This window comes from Dendropsophus ebraccatus, chromosome 2 (genome assembly GCF_027789765.1).
Source record: "Dendropsophus ebraccatus isolate aDenEbr1 chromosome 2, aDenEbr1.pat, whole genome shotgun sequence".
In the NCBI taxonomy this organism is placed as follows: Eukaryota; Metazoa; Chordata; class Amphibia; order Anura; family Hylidae; genus Dendropsophus; species Dendropsophus ebraccatus.
This window is the reverse complement of record NC_091455.1, coordinates 190913736-190940793: the sequence shown is the minus strand read 5'-3', so window position 1 is coordinate 190940793 and position 27058 is coordinate 190913736. Positions and strand designations below refer to the sequence as shown.

Genomic DNA, 27058 nt, shown 5'->3' with positions numbered 1-27058 from the left:
ATTACACTAGTAATCAAGTGAGAGAGTGATTATTTTTTCACTTGAAAATCCTTAATCCTTACTGTCAATCTTCATTCAAGGAGGGAAGAAAAGAATGAGGCTCCTGCCATCACTTGTTTGAGACCTCCCTTTGTAATGAGAAGGCTAACGGACCCCTGTGCCACTGCAGAATACTGTATCTCTATATTGAATCATAATCTTCTCTATAAGTGACTCTCTTAGGTGAAAAGCTCTGACTAAGGCTCTGCTCACCTTTCCATTACCTCTTTTCCGTCAGGCTTCAGTTGTTTTTCGATGGTCAGAATAGCGTAGCATGCTGCAATATTCTATTCATCAAAAAAGCTGCGAAAACCTGACTTGTTCATTATAAAGCAACAGAGGAAAAACAGATCAGTCAAATTAAGCATGACAGATTCCTCGTATCTTTTCATGGTTCATGTAAAACTGAGATCATGACGCCAGTGTGAACAGAGCCTAATATAGCATGTGATTGGGAATGCCACTTCCATGTGAATCCATGAGGAAAAGGCCGCTGAAAAAGACCACATAATGGCCGCATATAGGGCGTGCTTTTGAAGAGAACGGCATCAAAGTACATTTTTGACGTGGTATTTGTGAATGCGTACACATTTTCCATGCTTTAATTTGCATGACCGTTTGCTAGAAAATTTCTTTAATTTACAGATATGTCTTTAGCAAAGAATGTGTCAAACATGTCAACATCTGAGCCTTGGTTTTCATTGCTATGAATAGTTTCTAATGCTTCTTTATCCCCTTATTAGACTACCCCCCTCCCAACAACTCAAAACTTTTATTCAGTCTAAAAAATATAGTTTTAGGCTACGTTCCTACTTCGGGAAAGCTTTTATGTCATGAAAAATGTATCTATTTCAGCGTTAAAAAACTTTTGATATATATAAAAAAAAATATAAAAAGAGCCTAAGCTTACCTCTACTTGTTCCCCCTGTGTCCTCCTGTGATGTCTCCAGGTCTCCCGCTAAATATTTCTGCTGCCCACTCAGCCAATCTTTGGCCGTGACATTGCCCTATCTCGGTCCGTGATTGGCTGAGCAGGCTGTCATTCCCAAGATGAGTCTTTCTCAGAACGGTGGTGGTGGCGTTCAGTAGGGTAAACCGGACACACCACAAGAAGACACTGGAGGAGTATGGAGAGGAAAGCATAGGCTAGTTATTATTTTCGGTATAACTGCAGCTATATACAAAAAGTAAAATACGGACAAGGAGAGAAAGGAGCTGCTGCACCTCACACCTATGGCTGACACTAATGCCTCTCGGCTACATTTAAAAACCAACGTCAGGATGTTGGTATATAATTTAATCAAACTATATTGCCACGTGCAGGTCCCCTGGTTTAGAGTCCCTACACTAAATCAACATAGCGTCGGTCAGCGACCGCCAACCCCGCAAGGCTAGCGCAGGCAGGGAAGGGAGGCCATAGAATGGCCCTGCAATCCCAGTGTCACAGGACCAAACCGCAAGGGCCTCCCCAAACCCCAGCAGGCGTCGCCGGCGGAGAAAGCTGCCACCAAGCCACACAAGTGTGAACATGGTCTTACTACTCACCATTGCTCTTGCAGGTAGAATGGGAAAACTAAGCGGGACTTGCCATGTGTGCACAGGTGCTTCCTGCTAATTGGTGTCACATGGGTCTTACCGGAGGAGTGCTAGCACTCAGAAAAGCGAGACAAGTAAAATACAGACATGGAGAGAAAGGAGCACTGCACCTCACACCTATGGCTGACACTAATGCCTCTCAGCAACATTTAAAACCAGCGCCAGGATGTTGGTATATAATTTGATGAAACCATATTGCCTCGTGTACCACGTGCAGGTCCCCTGTTCACATGAGAATTTTATTTGTCTCCCTTTTCTGAGTGCTGGCACTCCTCCAGTAAGACCCATGTGACCCCAATTAGCAGGAAGCACCTGCGCACACATGGCAAGTACCTCCTAGTTTTCCCATTCTACCTGCAGGAGCAATGGTGAGTAGTCAGACCATGTTCACACTTGTGTTGCTTGGTGGCAGCTTTCTCTGCCGGCGGCGCCTGCTGGGTTTGGGGGGACTCTTGGGTTTTGGTACTGTGACATTGGGGTTGCAGGGCCATTCTATGGCCTCCCTTCCCTGCTTGTGCTCGCTTTGCGGTGTTTGCGGTCACTGACCGACACAGTGTTGAGTTTTTAAATGTAGCCGAGAGGCATTAGTGTCAGCCATAGGTGTGAGGTGCAGCGCTCCTTTCTCTACATGTCCATATATACAAAAAGGCTTGTAATGCTATAATTTCTCTTTAATTCATAGCAATGAATTACAGATTATGCGGGAGATTTATCAAACATGGTGTAGAATTGTCTTAGTTGCCCCTAGCAACCAATCAGATTCCACTTTTCATTCCTCACAAATGCTTTGAAAAATGAAAGGTGGAATCTGATTGGTTGCTAGGGGCAACTAAGACAATTCTACTTTACACCAGTTTGATAAATCTCCCCCTATGTTTCTGTTGTGAGATCTCTCAGCTTGATGTCAGTGATAGCTCCCCCTGCTGGTCTTTGTTCTGCTGATTTCCATGCCCACCTTTTTGATGGACTCACAAGTTCTGTTGCTGGCCTTCTCACCAAGTGATACGTTTATACATCTGTATATTCTATACTTTCTTTATGTACTTCTATAAGCCTGTATATGGCAAAATATAGAAAACAGTGATATGCAATTTTTTTAGAAATATCTCTCTCTTAGGGTATGTGCACACTATGAAATATCCGCGGAGACTTCAAGTGGATTCTGCCACGCGGCCTCCGCTTGAAGTTCCTCCCGTTGCATAGACTCAATGATATTTGCCGGCGAATTCTGCTGTCCACCGAAAGAAAATATCATTGAGTCTATAGGATGGGGGGAAATTCAAGCGGCTGAATTCGCTTGAATTCTCTGCTGATATTCTGTAGTGTGTACATACCATTAGAGACTGAGAATGGATTTGTATGTTGTACTATTGTTCTCTCTTTGTGTATAGTTCACAATGGAAATATGTATATAAGACTTGGGGGTGGATTAACATTACCATAGTCACCCCCACCCCATGGCAGCACTAGCATGGTGCTCATAGTATGGGATAGATTTTTTTTCAAATCATGGCAGAACTGTAGCCAGGAGACAATACACCGCTAAGAGTATAAGTGTGTTTGGGTGGGCATAGGCCCCCCAGGAGCTCAGGGCCCGGGCTACCTCCCGAAACTGAACTATTATAATCCGCTATGGATAAGACTCTATATAATGCCATCCAGGATCCATGCACTCAACACTGCCATGTACATGAGGTCCTGGTGGTGAAACCACGGAATCGCAACATAAACTTTTTATCATGTATATGTTACAGACGCCTTATGTAAGTGGCATTTTACATTTAAATTTTTTTCCTATATAAACCCCTACATAGAATTATTATGTTACCGCTAGCAAAACCAAAAGTTTCAAGAGGACACAAACAGTATTATATAGGGAAGCAAGCTTTTCTTGTTTCAGCCGAACGCACCTGACTGATGTTCGGTTTCTTTTCGGTCATAATATTCTGGATCACATCTAACTTCAATAACACAGCATATCCTCACATAACAGCATGAAGAGAGAACATCTGCTCATTCCAATGTTAAATGCCTCAATCAAAGTATATTGAATACCAGTATTACCAGCAAGTTGATACATATGGATATTCAATACACATTGATTGAAGCATTTAACTTTGAAGTGTGCAGCTGCTGTAGTTTTTCTTAAAAAAAAAAAAAAATCCAAGATTGTCATTGTCATACCAATACCTACATCATATAGTTCAGTGACTTACGAGAAATTGTGATGTATTGCTGGGAGCTAGCTGGGGATTACGAAACGACATTTGTAGTTTGTCACATTGAAGTCATTACGATCTTTACTAGCCTATAATAGACTGAGGTTGAAAATAGTCAACGTTGTTACGGTGTGCGAACTCCCGTATCAGGGCTCCATCAATGTAGCTTGGAAACTTGCTGTAATTTAAACTCATCACCATTACATGATTACATTCATCAAAGAAAGTTCAGGGAATGCACAGAAAAGCCTCTTGTAACCAGACATGGTTGGATGCAAGCAGTCAATAATGGTACATGGTATGACTACAGGGGTCTCGGGAAATAATGATGACCTAAAACAGGCTACCAGAATGAATTCAGGATCGCAGAATCTCAGCAACCTGAAAGGCAGGATGGGCTTTACTATTTTGGACTCAGATTGCATCGGCAGAGCCAGGTAATAGAATTAAATGTTACCAGTAACAAAGTACGTTGGACTCAATCAAGGTGCAATCTATTTAGCGATGGAAGTTCAGGTATCTATAGAGATGACAATGCTGGGTCCCCAATTGGATCAGAACGTGGATTGCTTGGAGTACCGACCCGGCATGATCATCTCCATGGATGCCCAAACTTCCAGCGCCAAATGGATTGTATTCCGATTGGGTCCAGCTCAAGACAGGTATGCTTTAAGGTATGAGACAGATCGCCGGAAAGAAACCCAGAGAAAGGTAAAAAAAAGACTGGTCAACTTGCCGAGGTCAAGACCAGGAAACGGTGGATAGAGCAGACAAGGTTTTCACTTGTGATGTGTGAACATCCTAATTAGGCATGAGCGAACTTTTGAAAAGTTCGGTTTGGTTTGATACGGCAATAGTGGGAGTCTGATAGCGTATAGTTTCGTTTAGTTCCAGTTGCTATTACAATGAAAAAAGTGGAAAAAAATCAAAAGTGCAAAAATAGTGGAAAAAATTGGCCAAGGTGTAAGTGATTACACGGGACATAGGACACTATGGGGAACATTTTGTAAGGGGTTTCCGCCTAATTTTTGGTGAATAATTGCATTTTTCACCCATTTTTGGTCTAAGTTCTATTTATGAACCAGTATTGGACAGGTGAATATTTTTTAGATGCACATTTTTTATAATCTGCCTGTTTTAAGTATTCAAATGTTCGAATAGCCACTTTGAATAACACAGCTTACTTAACTTCATAGTGAAATTGTACAGTGAAGTGTACAGTATTAGGCTGGGTTCACACACAGTATATTTCAGGCAGTAATTGGTCCTTATGTCAGGTCCTCATGGCACCGAAAACCAGGAGTGGATTGAAAACACAGAAAGGCTCCGTTAACACAATGTTGAAATTGAGTGGATAGCCGCCATATAACGGTAAATAACTGCCATTATTTCAATACAACGGCCGTTGTTTTAAAATAACAGCAAATATTTGCCATTAAATGACAGCCATCCACTTAATTGCAACATTTTCAATCCACTCCTCGTTTTGGTTGCCATGAGGACCTGACATGAGCACCAAATACTGCCTGAAATATACTGTGTGTGAACCCAGCCTTAATAAGTGTACTCCCAGCACTTACTGACAGCAGCTCCCTGTGTACCTCTTAGGCATATACAGGCTTAGTAGTGGACACTGGGCGGTGGAGCATGGTCATATGCTCCTCCATGTCAGCCATCTTATGGACAGACTCACCACAGAGCAGGACACCACAGCCTGGAGGAGGTGGGTCTGACTTTAGCTCTATGAGGTACAGAGGGAGATGCTGTCAGTATATACAATGAGTACAATTACTAATACTGTACAGTGAAGTGGCCAGCCCCTTTAACAGAAAAGTGGTTATAGGATGCAGCAGCTGGATAAGCCTCAAGTATGTTACTGATGTGCAAATATACAGTAGTGTTTATTGCTCATATTGAGCTCAATGGCCCACCATTGTAATAGATGGCAACGTAGACTCTTCCAGAAATAAATCAACTCTCTCCGGTAGACATATTTGTGCATCTCAACCATTTAGTTATACATTTTTATGCAAGGTAAAGGAAATTGTTTCTTGCTCTTTTATTATACGATCTAGGGATTATCTGCTTGCTACCGTGTTCCCCCGAAAATAAGACGCCCTCCTATAATAGGACACCCCAACTACCCTACCAACTAGCCTAAAGTAAGGCATCCCCTGAAAATAAGGTACCCCTACCCTAAACTAGGGCACCCCTCGAAAGTTAGGCTCCCCCTAAAAGTAAAGCTGCCTGTTGCCACGTGCCTCCACCCAGGACTCACCTAATCCACTTGTGGAGCTTCACTGCTGGCGCCGCAGGCAGCTTGGTCCATGGCCCTGACATCCTCTACACGCCGCCACCCGTCCCACCGGCATGTTCCACTGCACACCACCGCCAGTCCCACCAAACTACGCAGCCTGTCCCGAGAAATAAGATATAGCTTAAGAATAAGACATAGTGCATGTTTTTGAGTAAAAATTAACATAAGGCACTGTCTTATTTTCAGGGAAACACGGTATATAGGTTGACAACCAACCCATTTAATATTAATTCCACCTGAGGCCATGGAACACAGCTGATCTTGCCAGAGGAATTTTCTGTGACTGTGGGGGGAGGGAGGGGGGTCTAATCAGGGTACCCCCTCAAAGACGTCCATTTACCCTAATAGGGTATATTGGAAAGGGATGTCTTGATGAGACAGCTGCTTCAAATAATATGTTTCTTATTTTGCATTGTTGTAAATTGAGAGTACAATGCCTGGTGACAGGGGGTATTTATTCATGAATATCATAGCATGTAAGGCTTCACAAAACATGCTTTTACAAATGGCTATAATCAGATCTCATTCATACTAGTTAGGCTCCATTCACACTACTGTCAGCTTCCATTGGCAGTTCTGTCTCATTTGGCAGTGAGAGAAAGCACTATTTTCCCAGCAAAATGACAGACACCATTACGGAGCCGGATGGGCTGCCTTGTAGGTCAGGGGGGTTTGTCGGGCACAATTGTTGTCCGGTGTTTGATGGGTCCGGCACTAACTTCGGTGGTCTACCTTATAATTACATCCATAGTTTTCTTACAGCATTGTAGATTGTAAGTCCTTGTAAGCAGAGTCCTCTATCCCTATGTACCAGTCTGCAGTGTCGGACTGGGGTACCTTGGGCCCACCAGGGAATTTAATTCTTGGGGACCACACTACTTACACCAGAAATAACCAGCGTCATACCTTTCAAATTACTATAGCGACTTTGCACAGAGCTGTGTATGTGACCAGTGTTGGACTAAGATACCTGGGGCTTGCCAGAGGAAATTATCCTGGGGCCCACCAATAAAGAACCAGTGAGAAATGACATGTCAGTCAGCGTTACTGCAAGTCCTGAGCTGGGAGCCGACCGGAGGATCCTCTGGTGGGCCAGTCCGACACTGTATGTGACCAGCGATGCCCGCTCACTGCTAGCAACTTGTCACTCACTCTATGCAAACAGCATAACGTGCCACATAAGTATCTTGAAAGGAGAAGTCCCATGAAACTAACAAATCTCAGGTAGGCAGGGGGGTGTGGGAATATAATAACGAAAGTATACATACCCGTCCTCATGCCCTCGTAGCGCTTTCTTAACCCCTTAAGGACCAAACCCTCCTCATGTTTAAAAGGCCATAGCTCTTGCATTTTTTCACCTACATTTTTTTCACCTATTTTTTACATAAAATATGCTGAGAAATCCGTGTGCGCCTGCATCCCAATTCACCATAGCACACAATGCAGAGTGTGGCCGGAGCTGCACTTTCCATTGTGTATCCTCTGGATTTTGCAGGGGGGAGCTACCAAGGCCACACCTGGATGTATGTGTGTGGGGGTGCAATACTTTACCTTGCCCCTGATGCTGCCCACATACACAAGAGCCACTGGGTTGTGTATATACACTATGATGTATATTTATGGTGGTGTTCATGTTGCAATAATGTGCTATTTTTTGACCTTGCAGATAAAGGTATAAACCATGCGATGCATGGTTTTTCTTCAAGATTTGAGTGCCCCTTTAATCCAGGGATACACACATACATGCTCCATCCTACTTGCACTTATTGTTCAGGTGATAGATCGTGTAGGAGGCAGAGGTCCAGCTCTATCACTTTGCAATATGTGATGGATCCCCAACTCCCAAGAATAAGAAGTTCAACCAAAAACACAAAATAAAGACACAACACATTGTAATGAGGTGTCAAAGGGTGCCGATTTTATTTAAAATTTCATGACACTGAAAATGGCAGACCCCCGACTCACAAAGAGTCACTCTCCAGCACTCAGGCGAGGAAAAACCCCCTGTGGGGGAAACCTCGAGGGAGCCATGGCTGGAGAGTTGCCCCTCCTCTGGGCTTAGAGGGTAATACCATACTATAAATATAATCTCTCTGTGAGAGAGATCTGGCTGAAATATGTTACCTTTTTGATGGCTAGGCAGGCAAATGTATCTCTTCTAGGTGTAGACTCGATGAAGGGGTAGTCTAAAGCAGACCACCCCTTTTCCTCTGCTAGAACCTCCAAATTACATTAAGGGTATGGGGCAGTAATGTAGTCAAGCTCAAGGTCCTCTGGCGCATCCAAGATGGCACTGATCAGGGCGCAGTGCATTGCTTTATGGAACTGTCTTTATGACATAAGCGCTTGTCATCACAGTGCACGGTTGCCAGGGTTACTGCAGGTAAACATATCTGAAGCATTAACCCATTAATGACTGGCAATGCACTTTACTGCAAAGGTCACTAAACACACTTGTGATCAAGCAAACAGCTTATGGTTAGGCCACACTAAGATCACTAAATAATATGGTTTGATGTGGCCCATAGCAACCAATCACAGCTCAGCTTTGGTTTCTCAAATTACTCTGGCAAAATTAAAACTGAGCTTTGATTGGTTGCCATGTGCAACTTAGACAGTCTGGCTTGCCCATAGCAACCAATCAAAGCTCACCTTTAATTTTATAAGAGCTTGTTAAGATATGAAAGGTGAACTGTGATTGGTTGCTATGGGCGAATTAGACCATGTTTTGGCTGTGGCCGTATGATAAAGCTGCTCCATTGCTGTAAAGTTTTTGATGATGATGATGATGATGATGATGATGACTGAAAACACATGACATCAAGCTTCCCCGTAATGCTTTGCAGTCAGCCCTTCCTCCATATCTCTCATCTTTACACTACACTACAATTCCCAGCATTTCCTGTCACTCAGTTTAGAATCCACTGGTATCAGTTATATATGGTGGATTTGTTTACATGAAGGAGACGGCTGACTATCTGATGTAATTGTATGTGGAAAGGGCTGCCAAAGAGTATTATACATCAAGCTGCTGAAATGAATAGAGAAGGAGGGGATCCCTACCTGGAAATCCCCCAGAGTAAAGACAAGCAGTATGGGTGCCATGTAACACTACATTTCCCAGGATTTCATAGGAAATCAGTGATCACCCGATTAGTTGATCACTGGAAAACGGAATTGACTATATGAAAGGGGTTGTCAAGGTGTTTAAAAGTAAAATAGTCCACAGTATTAATGGGATACTCCACAAAAAAAATTATAAAAAAAAAACTGGTGCCAGAAATTTGTAATTTGAAGTGGTGTATTATTTCCAGTCTGACACAGTGATCTCTGCTGCCACCTCTGTCCAAAGTAAGTTCATGACATGGACAGAGGTGGCAGCATAGAGCAATGTGTCACACTGGAAAGAAAACACCACTTTCTGCAGGACATACAGCAGTTCATAAGTACTGGAAGTACTTTTAAATAGAAGTAAATTACAAATCTATATAACCAGTTGATTTGAAAGAAAAAAAAAATTATCCTATGGACTTTAGGGGGAGCACTGGCCCAGCCAGACTGGGGTACCTTGGGCCCACCTGGGAATTAGATTTTTGGGCCCACCTTACTTACACCAGATATACCAAGCACCAAACCTTTCACATTACTATAGCAACTTTGCACAGAGCTGTGTATGTGACCAGCGATGCTCGCTCACTACCAGTAACTTGTCAGTCACTTTATGCAAACAGCATTACGTGCCACTTAGGTTTCTTGAAAGGAGAAGTCCCATTAAACTAACAAATCTCAGGTAGGTAGGGGGGGTGCAGCAACATAATAAAGAAAATATAGTTACCCGTCCCTGTGCCCCCGAAGATCTCCCTTCATGATATCCAATAGCCACCAGCCTCCTGCAGTTCCTCCAACTGCAACATCACTTTTTTTTTTTTTTTACAAATGGAGAGGACATAGTAATTGTTCGTCCGGTGGTTATTGAAGGTGTATAGCCACCTTAAAGAAGTATACAAAGAAAGATTAACTTGTTCCCTATCCACACGATAGGGGACAAGAAAGAGATCAAAGGGGGTCTGACCTCAGAACCCCCCGGCAATCTCTGTATCGGCCCCCGACTTCTGTGATATGAATAGAGCCGTGGGTATGGTACGTGACCCAAGGCTCTATTCATTTTTATGAAGCAGTCGGAGAGAACTAAGTACAGCACTCTTCCAGCTTACTCGGCTCTTTTTGGCACCTCCATAGGAATGAATAGAGCCACGGGTCTGTGGATAAGGGACAAGTTAATTTTTCTTGGACTACCCCTTTAAGAGAGCACTGGCAGCACAGACTAGACTACACTGATCTTGCCGATACGGTCTGCATAACAGGCCTCAGGATTATGTTTCCTGCAAACTGACTAGTACAATGTACTCATAGAAATAGGTGAAAGGTTACAGGCTAGTGATCACGATTTAACCTCAAAAGGCACTATCACTATTGCTGTCAAAAGTTTTGATCAGTTGGGGTCTGTTCAATGAGCTGGGAGAAGTGCGTGCAAAGAGTGTTCTCCCCTATCTCTGTGCCACGTGATCGAGTAACCTATTGCATCTGTTTGTCATAATTTTTTGCTTATTTTGTCCCTTGAAGGGATGTGTAAACAAAATATACAAAAAAAAAAAAAAAAAATAGAATGAAAAAAACAAATGCAATAGGTTACACAAGACACAATAGAATTCTGGCTGTATTACGTCTATTGCAGGCCTACCGCTAGCTTTCTAATGGCTCTTGCAGTAACCTATTGCATTTTACGTTACTGTGATGGGCGGGAAATATAACTAACGGACCAATGATTGTCAGTTATTGGTGTATGGCCAGCTCAGATATCCACCAACCAAAATCCTTGACATCTTTAAGCAAAATCAAAACTGGGGCCCCAAATGCTGAAACCACATCAGTGTGGGTAAAGCCCATATTACACTGGGTGATCAGTGCTGCTGGCGATATTACACACGGACAGCGAGAGGGTAAGTGCGCGGGGGGGGGGGGGGTGCGGGAGGCTGCCGGAGGGTCTCATAGGGGATAGCCCATAGCAGATAGCGGTGGACTGCTGCTGCAGCTCTTATTATACAGAGGCTGCAGATCATTGCTATCAAGGTCATTTGTCTTTCAACATGTTGAAAGACAACGATCAGCCGACATTGTGCTCGTCGGCTGATCATTGCCTTTTATTACACAAAGTTATCAGCCGTAATGGCCGATTTTTAGCCAAATATGACTGATAGTTGCTTCCTGTAATAGGGGCTTAACAGCATCTGAAGATTGTAATAAGGGCTGGTGACTTGTTGGCCAAGGGACCCCCTTAACGGGATTTCCCAGCTCTTTCGGGGGGACAGTCTGAGTTTGTACATCTTTATAAATAAAACTCATAAAAGTTAATCATTATTTGCGCAATTATTGTTTCCAGTTTTGCAGAATCAATGAAGAATTTCCTATGCTCTCTAAAGCTCCAGTAGAATTTCACCCCTATTGTTTTGCCAGATAACGCATTTACATAGTGGCTACTCTATTCTGACCTTCATAAACAATACAAACCTGACGGAAAAGAACTAATGAAAGTAGGAACCGAGTCTTGTTGTTTGACAGTTTTCCACATGTAGAGGTTGCCTAGTTACTTAAAGTGATAATCTTATTCAGTCCTATTGTGAGAGAGTTAGAAAACCTCCAAACACCCTTTGACAATGCTCCCACTTTAGCAGAAGTTGAACTATAGATAGATAGCGCCGGCCATTTGTTGACCATGGCTGTAATATTTAGCTAAGGAGTTTATAGCAAATAGCTACATGTGACTACGATGTTTAATTATATATAGATCGCTCCCAGAGTCCTAACACTGGCAAACTGCTGACTTGTAGACTGTCAACTAGATGGAGAACGCTGACATACTTTTTAGTGTAAAAATAATCTAAAATAAATCTTAAAGCGAATGTACCATCAGGTACATTCGCTTCAAGGCTATGTTAACACAACATATATTTTCCGTAAAAGTACATAAGTGTTGCAACAACGGCCATGATTAATATGAAAATATACATTACGTTGCCGTCTATGGAACCCCAGCCGGAGTGTATACGCATAGTATCTCTAGCGGCGCTGCAAAAAACTGACATGTCCGTTTTCTGCGGCCGCTATTGATTGAATAGCGGCTGCAGAGAACCTGTCAGTGCACACAATGAAGCGCGTGGCTCCGGCTGCACGCTCCATAGTGTGCAGGGGGGAGTTCTGATGCTGGCGCACACTGATGAGCCCACATCATGAGATTGTTAATCGTTAACGATTATGCGAACGATATTCGTCCGGTGGAATAGGGCCCTAAGTGTTGCACATGAACGGCACCAGCGCGGGGAATCCGGTGCCTTGGTCCTTTTTTAAATTTTTTAAGGACGGCAGCACCAGCTTCCCAGTGGCGGCGCCATTCTATTCCCTGTTATTAAGTTGTCTAAAACAATTAGGTCTGTTAACTGGAATCTGTTCTAGCATGGCGAGTATTACTATTCAGGGATTACTGTTGTGTTTTAGAAAAAAATGTTTCCCTATTTGCCCTCGCCCACTTGGTGGATGCAGCCCTATAGAGTCCTGGAAAACATGGATACAGCCCATGACCTATAGCTATATCCATGTTTTCTACGCAGGCTTATGGCTGCATCTAACTTCTGCAGCCACCGGGAATCAAATGCTGCATGATCGGGTTTGGACAGACCTACGCTCATCCTTATCGTACCCAAAACATACAGATAGGCAAATTTACATTGTGAGCCCTAATGGAGACAGTGAACAAAAAAAATTGACAAACTGTGTAAAGAAGCAGTTATTATTGTTATTATTATTATTATTATTATTATTATTATTATTATTATTATTTGTAGCTTCCTTCCTGGTTACTTGATTGCTGAATGATTAAAATTGAGCTCTCCATCAGGAGTAGATATCGGCATTCAGCAGCTGCTCATATTAGTGTGCTTACTCTGGTTATCAACAGCAATGTTAGCGATAAGACATATATACTACATGCAGGGTCAAAGGTGCAAGATGAAGAGCAAATAAGTAGACTAGAAGCTGCAAATAATTCAGGCAATAGTGGAATACTGACAGGTAACTCTGATGTTAACTATTTGACTACAGCCATTTTTAAAAATTGTTTTAGGCTAGATTCACACCTAGCGTGTCCGCTGCAGATACTTGCCCATTCACTTCAATGGGCTAACATACTCGCTGCAGGATTGTCATCCCGCTGCGAGTATGTCAAACTCTGCACCATTAGCCCCTGTGGCCCGGGATCATAACGTACCTGGTCCCCGCTCCGCCTTGCTTCGGGGGTCCCAACGGCCAGCCAATCAGTACGCTGCAGCGGGGCGAGATATCTGCTGCGGATATGTTATGTGTGAATCTAGCCTTAATAAAGTGTAAAAAATAGTTTTAATGGTTGCCCTAAATGCATTTGTATTGGATACATCCTTTTCCTGTCATTAAGGTTGGTTTTAGTCAGTATTAGAACCTTATTACACAGGATGATTATCTGCGGAATCAGGCAGATATTGATCCGTGTAATAAAGACAACGATTAGCCTAAGAGCCAATCCTCGACTAAGGCAGCAGGACACTAGGGAGCAGGGACAGGTAAGTATACATGTATATTATTTTCTAAATAAAGCAAGGGCTGCAAGAACATCTTTAACAATGTCCATGAAGCCCTTTCCACGTGATAATCAAGCCATCTAAAAGACTCGATCTAGGAGATCTGCTGATCTAGACTGCTGATCAAGCAGATCTATGCTGACATATTGGGCATTGGCCTTTAGAAGTAATACATCTTGTATCTTCCATCAGCTGCTTCAAAGGCACCTCACCCTTCCAAACAAGACACTACAGATATCTCTAGTTTAGCTGATATTCCTAGTCCTGATTCAAGGTTCTATAAAGGATCAGACATTGATTTACAAGGTAGTGACCCTAAAGATACAAGATTCTATATTCTTCAAACTGATGGAGGGTTAATTTGCATACTTTTTTTCCCATGAAGATTTGCCTAAACCAGCTGACTCTCCATAAGGTGAGCCAGTATCTTACCATAATGAGTGTCCTCAACCAGCGCTAATATTAAAGAGGTTATCCAGTGCTACAAAAACATGGACATTTCTTCCAGAGACAGCATCACTCTTGTCTCCAGTTTGAGTGGGAGTTTGTAACTCTGTTCCATTGAAGTGAACGGAGCTTAATTGCAAACCACACCTGAACTGGAGACAAGAGTGGGTCTGTCTCTTAAGAAAGTGGCCATGTTTTTGTAGTACTGGATAACCCCTTTAAGTGTAGGCCCTGGACATGGCTGTGAATGTTGCCAGGTGTGCCTTAAAGGGGTTATCCAGCGCTACACAAAAATGGCCACTTTCTTCCAGAGACATCCCCTCTCTTGTCTCCAATTTGGCAATTTGGGTGTGGTTTTGTAACTCGTTTCCATTGAAGTGAATGGACCTAAATTGCAAACCACACCTGAACTGGAGACAAGAGTCATGCTGTCTCTGGAAGAAAGTGGCCATGTTTTTGTAGCACTGGATAACCCCTTTAATATGTTTGATTTGTCTAATCTAACATTTCATATAGAAATTATTGAAGAGTCAGGAGGTTGGTTCGAACAGTCATTACATATGGTGTTAGAGCCACTTGTGTAGATGGTATCTACTAATACTGCATATTGTCCAGGCGTTACTGTTTAATAAGTTGAAGGCACCAGCTCGCCATTACGACATGTATGACGCCTACGCCTTTGAAAGGTTTGGACATCATTGAATTACTTCATATGCAGCTGTGTCTGTATATGTGCCAAATAACCATGTAGGACATTCATACACTTTAAAATTAGATGAAAAGAGTGCAAAGACAAAATTGGATTATAAAAATGTCAAAAGACTACTAAAAGTGTTTGTGTACCTCAGAACTATATTAGCCATTTACAGCACACAACTGTAAACTCTAAGGACCAAAGTGGCTTGATCAGATGCCCATTGGAGACAAAGAGTTTTAGATCTGAGTGCCTCTTTAGCTATAGACCATGTATTGGCAAAACTGTTTAACTTGAAGAGCCCTACAGGTTTGACTATGTTAGTTGAGATGGGAATGCCCCTTTACGTCATTCTTTTGGGGTCAGGAACGCTTCCCCATATACTGTACTTTCAAAAACTGACGGACAGATGATCATCTGGCCATCAATTATGTTGCTCTTCCACTGCTGGTCCTCCCATATAAAGTTCGGAAAGGACAAATGTTCCCGTGTTAAAAGACAGTGCTCTTTTCTCTTTCTTATAAAAAAGGCCGACCCTTATCGCCACAAACACCATCTCTATATGGTTGATTGGGGGTTCTCTTCAGCATCTGCAGTCTTTGGTCTGTAGCTTTTAGTCCCAAATTAAGAAAGGTAGGCCATCAATGGTTGGTGGGGTACTGACACCTCCCAACCCGACGATCAGCTGATCAACATAGCTTATGAGTGGGTTCCTGTGACCCATCACCACCACTACAATGTTCCGAGCCGGGGCATCTAGCACCCATAAACTGTTCATTTCTGGTGTTGCAGCTGGAAACCCCCTTTTACCATTTTAGCAATTGTGTGTGTTAGGACCAGATGGCTAGCCTTCATCTTCATGTACATCAATGACCCTGTTGTCATTTTACAGGCTGAGCTTTATTTGAAGTGGAACTAACTAATCTAACCTTCTAATAGCCCCCTAATACATCTCCTACTTTTCTCCTTGGCTCCCTTTCCATGCAGTTTTTAGTTGAACCCACGGCCAGAAGCACCTTTAGGAGCACTGCCCCGCCCCATCGCTCCAAGCTGGCCCACTCCTTCTAATGGTAATCAATGGAGTGAGCATGCCATATCAGTGCGATGGGGGGGTCAGTGTTTACAATGGTGTTCTTGGCCGTGGATTCAAGTACTAACTGCACGCAAAGGGCACTGAGGGGGAAGTTAAAGGGGTTGTCTAGTGCTACAAAAACATGGCCCCCTCTCTTGTCTCCAGATTGGGACTTAAGTCCCTTGAAGTAAATGGAGCTTAATTGCAAACCACACCAAAACTGGAGACAACAGAGGGGGAAAAGTGGCCATGTTTTTGTAGCGCTGGATAACCCCTTTAAGAGACATACCTTCCTCTTCGGTGCTCTGTGTGAATTATGGGGCAATCAGCAGGTTAGATTAATCTTAATCCCTTTTTGTAGATACTAACCACTGTACCCTCAAGATCTACTGGATAAAGCCGCCATCATTCTTTATTTTATTTATTTTTATTTATTTTATTTTTTTAAATCATGGATGGAGATACAGTATGGATCTGTAGATACTGATCTCTAATAAGACTTAAAGACTAAGCTCAGGTTAAAATCCTAGCTCTAGGGAGCAGGATATCATTGTTCAAATTGGGCCCTAAATAAAATGCTATATATTGAGAGGCTTCCCAATCTATATGTCCTTGTTTTTTTGTTTTTTTTATGAATATAGTTGATGAAACGTCAAATAAAAAACACACACATAATCCTTATAAATACCAGCGAAATCCATTCTTGTTTGTAGAGACAAAAACATGTACAAATTACTGTAGTCTAAGCAAAAAAAAAAAATTGTTTATTGACTCACTTAAGTATTGTTGGTTCACAAGGTTAAAGCTTGTGCAAATCTCACTAATAACCTGACAACAGAGAAAAATATGGCGTGAAAGGGAACTCAACCGGCCGAGCAATAACTTATGTGAAGTATACAGGAGAAGTTATAGTCAGCCATGATGAATGGGTGAGGTTAGTGGAAAAACCCAGGTGAAAATGGTTAAGCATACTCAGGAAAGTGATTTAAGCTTAGGTTTCCTTAAGTAGGATTAGAATCATATGTCCAAATGGTTGTTTTATTGAGAGTTCATGAAATTCTTCCCTAAATGTAAGACTTCAAGTAAAAGGTACTTCAAAATGTTACAATAAAAAAATGTCAAATCAATTTTCCAATCCATACGTTGTAACTAATAAAAATGACTACTAGTCTACAAAGTGCTCAGCAGTATGGCACCTTCATGTATTATCATCTCTATTGAGAAAACCACTCATGTTTCACTTACAGTTCTCATGTTATTGTAAAATATCCTCTTACTTATACAGGACTTCTCTTGTGCTGCACATTTTTTGTTGAGCTCACTGCCCATGACCACTAGCCTGGCTTTTAATATTGCCAATTGTGACTGCAAAACGTATGTGTTAACATTGTACCTTTTCTTGCTCCCGCTGTAGTGCCATCCTTGGTGCAGATGGGAGGAGTTCTTCTATGTCCTTGGCATCATTAGGGCTATCAGAGAGAGGGGATGTCGGGTCAGTTAGGTTAAGCACTGGTGTCCCATAGTTTTTCTGCGTTTAAAGGGGAGCTTCCAGAGATGGGATAACCTCCGCAGACGAGAAGGGGGCAGGAGCATATTATGGGTACTGTGGGCATTGTCCAATAGCTGCCCGATGTCGCCGTGACATCTGTAACATCAGCCAGCTATTGATCACTGCCCGCAACATGCTCCTGCCCTCCTTTCATCTGCAGAAGTTATTAGCACAGATGGGGAGACGGAGGAGCCAGGGAGCAAAAAAAGGGTAGGACTATTCCTGATCTCTGGATATCCCCTTTAAAGCCACAGCCACCCATGATTTAAATGAGTTCTCTTATCAGCGTTTACTGATCTCTGCCTCTCTTCTGACTACTTAAAAAAAAAAAAATCCTGTTTTGACCCAGTTTTCTCTCTTGAACAGACCCAAATTAAGGGACTGTGTCCCGAAACGCGTTGCTGTGTTTTTAATGTTCCTGTTTGGATTTTAAGAGGAATCTGAAGTAAAGACAAAAAATTTTATTGAAGCTGTGGACACTGGACATCTATTTGTTTACTGCCTTTCTTTTGATGTTGTCTTCTGAGTTAGACCCCTGACTCTAATTGGTAATTCTCTGTTTTCTAATTTGGATACTGACGTTTGTTTTATTCTTACCCAGGCTGCTTGACCACCACTTTTAGGATAGCCGTGTACACCACATCAGTGTCGGGACCATCACCCAGTTGGGGACCGCCAGTTATGGTAGATCACCCAGATAGGTAGGGACAGAAGGTTAAGGTCAGCTTAGAGATATCCATTTAACAAAATCCATAGTCCTTGACCCATGGCACAAACAAAACTATGTCGGTTGTAGATATCTCCACTCGATCCTTCACTTTCTATCCTCATCTCATCGCTCTGCTCTTCATATCCAGGTAAGTTCAATCAGTGGCTACTGAGAGTTTCATGATCTGTGTCCTACCCTGTTCTATTTAGATTGGAAGCTCTTATGGACAGGGGCATCTCTTCCGTCTCAGTTCTCATTTGTTTTGATTCCTTGTAATTCTCCTAGTTATGAAGTGTTGCGGAATATATAAAAAGGACTATTTTAATTAGAATGAAAAAGTTTTAGGAAAAGGGGGGGAAAAAAAGCTTATTAAATCTAATTTGAGTTTTTCTGTCTATGTGCCGAATATGCTGCCTTCCTACTGCACTGCATTATAGAGATATAATCCCTTCTGGTGACATCTAATAGAGTATGTCACAACTTATTATATTCTGGCATATTAAAAAAAAATCCCTTTGTATTCTCCTGAAGAGTTTTTAGTATAGTATTAGGAGTTTAGTATAGTATTTAGTACAGTATAGTATAAAATTTAGTATGGTATAGTATTTAGTATAGTATAGAATTTAGTATAGTATAGTATTTAGTATAGTATTAGGCAATGTTCAAACAGTGTAAAAGTACGGCCGTTGTTGCAATTGGCAACAACGGCCGTACTTTGTACGAAAAGATATGCTGCATATTCTTCTATGCGATCCCGGCCGGAGCGTATACACATAGTATACGCTCTAGCCGGGATCCCAAGCGGCGCCGCAAACAACTGACATGTCAGTTTTCTGCGGCCGCTATTCAGTGAATAGTGGCCGTATGAAATCATGTCAGTGCACACTCTGAAGCGAGCGGCTAGTGTACTATGGGGAGTCCTGGTGCGGGCGCATGCTGATGTGCCCGCATCAGAACTCTACGGCCATAATGATTATCCGGAATTAGAGATGAGTGAATCGGGTTTGGGTTCGAGTCCATCTGAACCCGATCGTTCGGCATTTGATTAGTGGCGGCTGCTGAATTTGGATAAAGCTCTAAGGTTGTCTGGAAGACATGGATACAGCCAATGACTATACCCATGTTTTCCACATAGCCTTAGGGCTTTATCCAAGTTCAGCAGCCACCGCTAATCAAATGCCGAAAGTTCGGGTTCGGATAGACTCGAGCATGCTCGAGGTTCGCTCATCTCTATCCGGGATGATCTTTGCAGAGACTGGCCGTTTCGTGACCCGGACGGGTCATGGAACGGCCGGTATAATATGCCGTGTGAGCATGGCCTTAGGAGTATTAGGAGTTTTTGTATTCTCCCGATAAAACTGGAGGAGTTTTTAGTATAGGATGGATTTCCTGGAGGGTGCTGTGATATAACCTAAAACATTGTTTTTTGCTGCAATTTTGTATTATAGTGCTAAACTACAAAATACTGTCTTATAGCAGTCTGTCTTCTGAAGATAATGCTACAAAGAATGTTGACCATCCCTGTGTCTTCTTTATGAAGACGTCTGTATGGCTGTATACTGCTGTACAGGCTCTGTCGGAATCCATCTGTATGGAGATATTCTCCCAACAGCAATGCTTATAGGAAGAATACATCTTTATATTTGGAGTCTGATGAAGCAGACATGGAAAAACCTGTATGCTTCATTATGTATGGATGTACGATATCTGGCCATATGGAACTACAGTAGACTGTTCACACACCTCTAAGGCTGCCCTACAGCCATGTACATGAGCCCTTATGTGACTGACCAGTGAGGCATTAATTATATTTTCTGCAAAGCAACAGCTGGAAATACAATGTGGAAAAAAGACTAATTTTATGAATATACAGTAGTATTCTCACACTACATTTTCACGTTCCATAGTTTTGTTCCGTAATTGTGCATCTGCAATTAAGGACACATTTAGGGCCCATTGATTTCAATTGGGCTGTTCACACTGTCTGTAGTTTTACAGATCCATAATCAACAAAAACTGCTGCTGCAAAATTTACTGACAAGTACGGACATTACGGACTATAATTGCGGCACAGATTGTCCCTTAGAAGTCTAAGGGAGCATCTGTACTTTTTGCGGATCAATTTAAACAATTCCCACTTATTTAACTATCACCTTCCCCTTTTTTGCTGATTCGTGAAAAAATAAGGATTACGGATACAATACAAATACATTACGGGAACATTTTTGGAGAATTGCCGATGAAGATTGCAGACTTACTGTCCTGAAAAACTACTGAACATCTAAACGTAGTCTCACTCCAATAGGGTATGTTCACACTGAGTAAAAGCAGCGGAATTCCGCGGTGCCACCTGCCTCAGTGTGTCAATGGGATGTCGCATACACCTCTGCTCTACATGGATCTCGGGTCGAAGAATTGACGTCATACCCATAAAAAAATACAGTAAAACCTCTCAAAAATCCCAACTCCTTATCCTGAACAGATTTTCAGTTCCACCCTATATTATCCACATTGGCCATCTTTTTTAAGAGGACTACCCCTTAGAAAAAACACTTTTCGATGCAACGTTGAGTGGTCATCCCAAAAAGATTTTACCTATGTTTATGTTTGCAGCACAATTTTGCTTAGATTTTTTGTCATCAGTATTTGTCACTCCCCATGACATTTTTTCATCAATGATACTTTAGACCAGGAATGGGGAACCTTCGGCCCTTCAGCTGTTGCAAAACTACGATTCCCATCATGCCTGGACAGCCAATGGCCAAAGGTTCCCCATGCCTGCTTTAGACAGAGACTAAACCAGAGACTTTTATACTTTATGGAAAGAATCCATATGTTTAGCCAAGTGCATTATTATGGAGAGTGCAAAGGTAATAGTCACACCCAAGCTCTAGTGTCCAAAAAGGGTCTGTATTCCATAACAAGCATTATAACTTGCACATGGTAGGTTGAGGCTATTACAGAATTCGCAATGGGGCCAAGAAGCTTCAAGTAAGGTTGGATTTGAACAAAGTTTCTTGCCTCCAAGACATGGATAACTCATCAAAATCGTCTGCCGACATATCTGTGGTCAGATTGGCACAGGCCCCATTGAATTCAATAACCCAAACCCAACCAAGCTCGGTTTTCAGTCCAAGCCAAAACTCGTATGCGCTCGTAAAACAACCCAAATGAGGTCACTAGCCGGTTACGTCGGGGGTCATTGAATTGAATATGTCGGCGGCTATTTTTGACATTTTGATGAGTTATCCATGCCTCCGGGGCAAGAAACGTGATGTGCACCCGGCCCTTCTCCTCTTTGATCGCCCTTGCCAGCGCTGATATAGAAAGTACCAATATAAAGCTAGACTGAAATAATATAACCTTCCATAGACTGGATTTACAATTTGAGGCTTAGACCTACAATCATTGTAAAAGCATGACATCACTCTCATCTTCTGCATGGTTTTGTACAGCACTCATATACATAAACCATGATCTTACAAAGAAATCTAAAATCGAAGACGTTTGCACAAAACGCCCATTGTACTGCAAGACAAAGCACACTGGTTTTACGTGTATTTCAGCTCCTTAAATCATCACCAGAGATTTATTTAGACATCTTCACCTTTTTTACCTTTCCCATTTGTACCCCATTCATCATTGTTCATCATTCACCTCTGCTTTCCTCTTTTCCATTATTTATTGCTGCTCTTATTTATTTCCCTCCAGACCCCCCCCCCCACACACACACACACACCCCCAGATGCGTTCCTCGTGGCAGGCTGCTTTCTTTGCTGTTTCCTATCACTTTTAAGAAGTCGAATTAGATTCTCAGACGTAGTTGCCAGGAACTATTTTAACTGCACGTTAAGGTGACGCAAGAGTTTCTTCGGAAAATTAAGCAGGAACCATATGCGGAAATGTTTTAACATAACTTGAAAAACATAGTAAATAAAAAGCGTCTTAATTTTATTTTTTTAAATTGTTTCTAGGAACATCTATAGGACAAAAACTGCCGGTCTGGGCTTTATATTCCTAGCAACCTTAAAGGGGGGTTTTGAGCTAAATTTATTGATGACCTATACTACAAATAAGTCATCAGTACCATATTGATGGGGCACCGACACCCAACTGTTTGCCAGAGCCATGGTGCTGGCATACACAGTGAAACAGAGCAGGGAGTATATAGCTCCATACATTGTATAGTGGCCAAGCTGGGTTTCTGCCTCTCAGCACCTAATTAAAGGGGTACTCCAGAGAAAAAAATAATTTTGATCATCTGGTTTCAGAAAGTTATGCAGATTTGTAAATTACTTTGTGAACTTGTCTGGCGAAGGGATCTTGTGAATCCCAAAAGCTTACAGCTCTTTTTTCTGTTGGCCAATAAAGGTATCACTCCTAAAATACTTTGATCACAAGTATTTACCACGATATGTATTTTTCTGTCTAACACGGTACCATGCTATACATTTTTTTTCTAAATTACTATTTAAAAGAGACTCCAGCCTTCCAGTGCTTATCAGCTGCTATATGTCCTGCAGGAAGTGGTCTGACATAATGCTCTCTGCTGCCACCTCTGTCTATAACAGGATCTGTCCAAAGCAAGAGCTCATTTACAGTAACCTGGAATGACCACTATATGATGTACAGAACCATATGCCCCCTGTTCTGTTTCACTGTATAGGCAAACAGGGTTGGTGTTCTCTGGGTGTTGGCACCCTACTGATCTGAAACTGATGACCTAGCCTGAAAATAGGTCATCAATAAGTTTTTACTGGAAAACCCTATAAATCTTTTCCTGGCACTTGTCTCACTTGTAGTGACTTGTCTTGTCCCTATTCCAGGTGTTAATCCACAATTGGATTGATCTTTTGGATTCTGACCTGGTTATGAATTGATTATTGATTTGTCCCTGCATGTTTTATTAGACTATTGATTACAGGTCTGAATTTTAGGCTTAGCTATAAAACCAGATACGTGGAATGGATAAGAATGGATTATTTGCACGCTACCTGGGACACACAAAGTAATAAACCTGGGGTGAAGGTAAAAAGAGGGTCCAACAGGTGAATTGTCTGATCATTTTAGTATAAAAGCAACAACAATAGTAATTAGGGATGAGCGAAGCCAATTCACTGAACATGGCGGCCACACGTTATCTTACAGAACTGTCTTTTGACAGGAGCAAGAAATTATCCATAATCCCCTGCACCCGTCCAATTAGCTGTAAGCCCCACTGTGATATCAGCAACCCCCCCCCCCCCTCACCCTGTATATAAGGTGATTGGCTTCCTGGAGGCGGCCAGTCGGCTGTGTATAGTGGAGAGTAGGTTGCAGCAGGGAGAGAAATACAGAGAGATAGGGACAGAGAGGAGAGGAGGGAGGATTGTGGCTGGTTTTCTGTGGGAGCAGTGAAACCATTGTCCAGTATACCAAGTCACTGGGTGACTGCTGTTCACTATACCAAGTCACTGGGTTCTGGGTGTGCATTATACCAAGTCACTGGGTGCTGGGTGTGCATTATACCAAGTAACTGGGTGCTGGGTGTGCATTATACCAAGTAACTGGGTGCTGGGTGTGCATTATATCAAGTCACTGGGTGCTGGGTGTGCATTATACCAAGTCACTGGGTGCTGGGTGTGCATTATATCAAGTCACTGGGTGCTGGGTGTGCATTATACCAAGTCACTGGGTGCTGGGTGTGCATTATACCAAGTCACTGGGCGCTGGGTGTGCATTATATCAAGTCACTGGGTGCTGGGTGTACATTATATCAAGTCACTGGGTGTGCATTATATCAAGTCACTGGGTGCTGGGTGTGCATTATACCAAGTCACTGGGCGCTGGGTGTGCATTATAGGAAGTCACAGTGAACACAGAGTCCATCTTAATACCTCACGGGGTGCTCATTTACCAAAGTCCACTGCTGTCATGGGAAAACATTGATATTACGCAGCTGACCCACCAACCTCCACTACTGTCCATAGCGGAAATCGAATGATTGACAGGCTTATTGACATTTTTAAAAAATTACATTTTTTCAATTTTGACACACAGCAACAGTGGTTTAAAAAATTGCTACTGTAATAGTCCCACTACTGTAGCTACTATAGTTTGCTTGTTTTAACAAAAATTTGTTTGTATGCGATTCATGAATATTTGTGAACTTTGCGAAACAAATTTCGGAGTGATTCGCTCATCTCTAATTATACTTTATCAAATCAGACACAAAAAAGAAGCAGCAATAAGCCCCTATGGTACATCCAACACCCCATCTCGCATTCATACATACCTAACAGATGATGAGAAAAAGAACAAATTCTCAGAAACCGGCTTTACTAATGACATAATGTGATAAATGAAACAGAGGGCAGCAAGAAAGATAACCCCAGGCCCGAAGACTCTAGAGGTCAGTGTGTTGGTAAAGCTGATCTCATGGAAGATTTAAAAAAAAATTAGGTTGTAATGTAAGAAAGTAATGACACGTTGTATTTAATTGAGTAGTTTTACTGAGATTTTTCTGCAGCAAATCCGCACTGATAAGGAAGATAAGAAGGACTGAACATATGTTTCTACCACTATTGATAGATTGCTGATATGCAATGCTAAAATTTCAGTAATTGACTCCAGAGGAAGGAAGCGGTAATGGTGAATAAGAGCCTGCATTGTAACAAGACAGGATGAGCAATTAAAGATTTACATATCAGGGATGAGACAGCGATTTTCAGGTCATAGAGAGGTTATTACGGCTCTATAGCCTCTGGTTCATCTTACCGATATACATATATTTATATTAAAGTGTGAATTTACTTATGTAGTTGTTTCTCGTAGCAGCAGCACGAACAAACAGTGTTACCTCCCCGACTGGTACATGTTCAGACCCGTGTCAAGATTAAACAGATTGGACTGGATAAAGTCCAAACCCAACACCTCCTTTGTATAATTTTCAAAAAATTAAATGATATTGTGTTTCCCCCCAAAAAAGACAGTGCCTTATATAAATTTTTGCTCAAAAACTAGCGGTAATTTACTATCGGGGACGTATTATTTCTAGTTATACCCTTATTCTTCTACTATTTATATTAGCCAATACTTGGTCATATTTGGGACCAAGATGTCCTCATGCCTTATGCAATCTATTATTACACAATAAGGCCATGTTCACATGGCGTAAGTCTCCGGCCGTTCTGTGACCCGGCCGGGTCACAGAACGTCTGGTGTCAGGGAAGATCATGCTGGCCGGTACTGCAGATGATCTTTGTTTCTAATGAATTTTGATGCAGGCACATCCGTGGGTGCTCGCATTTCAATTCCCCAATGCAAACAATGGAGCGTGCGGCCGTATCCGCACTCTCCATTGTGTGCACTGACAGGTTCTCTGTGGCCGCTATTTAATGAATAATGGCCGCAGAAAACTGACATGTCAGTTTTTTGCAGCGCCGCTAGCAATTCCGGCCTGAGCATATACAATGTGTTTACACTCATTCTTTCCATTCTTTCGAATACAACGCGTGTGTTGTATGAATCACAGCCGTTGTTGCAAATATGCAACGACGGCCGTGATTTCTACAACACATACGTTGTGTGAACATAGCCTAAGAAGAGTAGTAATAAGTCCTATTGGTGAACAGTGAACTGATATATCAGGCTGGAGCTTCGTTCCCACATCCCTATATGTATATATCTATATAGTTTACATTTATGCTGGTGCAATTTATAATATATAGTGCATTTAAAAGCTGCTTTTAGATAATAAAACACTGTCATCTCCGATGCTTTCACTGTGATCACTTTGTTCCTTAAATATACATTTTATAGCCATTTTTTTCCAAACTAGACACTGTTAAAATTCCCTGCTAACATCCTCTAAGCTGTCAAGGAAGATATCCATTAAAGCAGAGAGTATCTGGCATTTAGACGTTAGCATAACAGCAGATGTCTCTGGAGAATTCACTCCCTTAATGAGAGCCAAGAACGTGGAAGCTCTGGGGAAGTGCTATGAGGAATGGAAATAACACATGATTACAATAAAATTGAACTCTAATTTGACAAAAAGAAAGTGAGTTTTTCTGGTAGCGACAAAGATTAAGCCGCTAAGTGAACAGCTACAGTAAGGAAAACACAGGATGAAAGGACAAAAGGAATCAGAAAACAGTTCAGATGAAACAATAGAGCTACAATATTGTCAAAACTTCGGAGTCGATTAAGTGGTGATAAAGTACGGGAGACGGGAAGCTTAATCCGACATTCAGAATACTCGGTACCAGCAAAATGCAGGGTTAAAGGAAAGGAATCACCTCGATTTATTTTACTAATTAAGGCTAGGTTCACACTACGTTGTTGAACATGGTCGTGATTACTACGGTACTTACGTGAGGTGCCGCTGATGGAATCCCGGCTGGAGTGGATACACACAGGGGGAGATTTATCAAACATGGTGTAAAGTGAAACTGGCTCAGTTGCCCCTAGCAACCAATCAGATTCCACCTTTCGTTTTCCAAAGAGTCTGTGCGGAATGAAAAGTGGAATCTGATTGGTTGCTAGGGGCAACTGAGCCAGTTTCACTTTACACCATGTTTGATAAATCTCCCCCCATGTTTGATAAATCTCCCCATAGTATACGCTCCGGCCGAGATCTCTAGTGGCGTTGCATGAAACTGATATATCAGTCTTCTGCGGCCGCTATTCACTGAATAGCGGCTGCAGAAGACCCTGTCAGTTCACACAATGGAGTGAATGGGTTAACTGCAGCTAAATTAAAAAAAAA

At 42.1% G+C, this 27058-nt stretch overlaps 1 long non-coding RNA gene across 1 annotated transcript in view; it reads right to left on the bottom strand.

Annotated features, from left to right (window-relative positions):
• The window catches only part of LOC138783796 (uncharacterized), a 41238-nt gene extending 14499 nt beyond the window's left edge, over positions 1 to 26739 (bottom strand). The window contains exons 1-2 of the long non-coding RNA XR_011361756.1: positions 26664 to 26739; positions 17445 to 17520 (exon numbers count right to left, since the gene is read on the bottom strand). This is a non-coding gene — a long non-coding RNA (uncharacterized lncRNA). The remainder of the gene's footprint in view (positions 1 to 17444; positions 17521 to 26663) is intronic.
• Between the last annotated feature and the right edge of the window lie 319 nt (positions 26740 to 27058).